Raw genomic sequence first — 1790 nt, forward strand, 5'->3', positions numbered from 1 at the left:
CTTTTAAGGATGACATGCCAAAGTCAGACGTCAACAAAGAGTACTACACACAGAATATGGAGAGAGAGATTTCTAACTCTGATGGAACACGGCCAGTTGGCATGTTGGGGAAAGCCACATCCACCAGTGACATGCTACTCAAACTGGCCCGGACCACCCCCTACTACAAAAGGAATCGACCCCACATTTGCTCCTTCTGGGTAAAAGGAGAATGTAAGAGGAGAGGAGTGTCCATACAGACACGAGAAGCCAACAGATCCAGACGACCCCCTTGCTGATCAGAACATTAAAGACCGATATTATGGTATCAATGACCCTGTGGCGGATAAGCTTCTTAAGCGGGCTTCAACAATGCCTCATCTGGACCTGCCAGAGGACAAGACGATCACCACGCTGTATGTTGGTGGTCTGGGGGATACCATTACTGAGACTGATCTAAGAAATCACTTCTACCAGTTTGGGGAAATCCGGACGATCACCGTCGTCCAGAGACAGCAGTGCGCGTTCATCCAGTTTGCCACGAGGCAGGCTGCAGAGGTGGCTGCGGAGAAGTCCTTTAACAAGTTGATTGTCAATGGCCGCAGACTCAAGGTGAAATGGGGACGGTCCCAAGCAGCCAGAGGAGAAGAAAAAGAGAAGGATGGAACCACAGACTCCGAGATCAAGCTAGAGCCCGTTCCAGGACTGCCGGGAGCTCTGCCTCCTCCCCCTGCAGCAGAAGAAGAAGCCTCTGCCAACTACTTCAACCTACCCCCGAGTGGTCCTCCAGCCAGTGGTGAACATAGCCCTGCCGCCGCCCCCTGGTATTGCCCCGCCCCGCCCCCAGGTTTTGGGCCACACATGTCCCACCCAATGGGACCACCGCCTCCTTTCATGAGGGCTCCAGGACCAATCCACTATCCTTCTCAGGACCCTCAGAGGATGGGAGCTCATGCTGGGAAACACAGCAGTCCCTAGCACATCATCACCACGCCAGGGCTTTACAGAAGAAAGGACACTCAAAAATCCCAGTAAATGAATCTTGGAGTAAATATATTTTTTTCTTCCTTTGTAGTTTCCATGGTAGCTGAATGTGTTCAGATGTAGGCAGTCAGAGAATGACAGCCATGCTTTCCTACCCATATTCTGAGGATCGATGGACCTCCAATAAGCTGCCGTGAACACATCTGGTTACTACTGTAACATTACTAATAAAACTCAGTGCCTGTTCTCCTTACTTGTATGGCGGACAGGCAGCTGGGTGCATTGGAATGTCTCACTGAGTTACCATCCCAACTATATGTTCATTGTGTATCTTTTTGCGGGGGGGGGGGGGGGATTGACCTTCAGTAAAATCTTCTTGACCATTTTTATGTCCATCGGGTCCTTTTCCATTTTATCATCTGAAAAAAGATTCCTAGTACTAATCATTGTAGTGGCATGAGTGTGATTTAACACTTTGGAAGTCATGTTCTCAAAGAGACCAGTAGAAGCCAGCACCCAGCATGGCGCAGATCCTTCCTGACCTCTCCTTTCCTCGTTGATGACTAAAGGCATCTATCTGGGGTAGAGTTTCACTTCCCTGCACTACGAAAACAAGCTGAAAACAAAAGTTGCTTTTTAGTCCGGTCAGTCAGATGGGAACACCAATGTCCTGGAGCTCTGTGTGGTTGAAGAAGTCTGGTGTCTGGGATGAAGCGATTTTAAAGAGCTTCCCGCCAAACAAACTGAAGCGAACGAGCCGGCACGCCTGGGCATGGAGGCGGTGGCCCGCAGCTGGACTGGCCTCCAGCATTCACCCTGCTGTGTCT

General features: G+C 50.2%; 1 pseudogene; it reads left to right on the forward strand.

Annotated features, from left to right (window-relative positions):
• LOC115272450 overlaps positions 1–991 on the forward strand; it is a 5626-nt pseudogene extending 4635 nt beyond the window's left edge.
• Positions 992–1790: the final 799 nt, after the last annotated feature.

Source organism: Suricata suricatta, chromosome 11 (assembly GCF_006229205.1).
Source record: "Suricata suricatta isolate VVHF042 chromosome 11, meerkat_22Aug2017_6uvM2_HiC, whole genome shotgun sequence".
Taxonomy (NCBI): Eukaryota; Metazoa; Chordata; class Mammalia; order Carnivora; family Herpestidae; genus Suricata; species Suricata suricatta.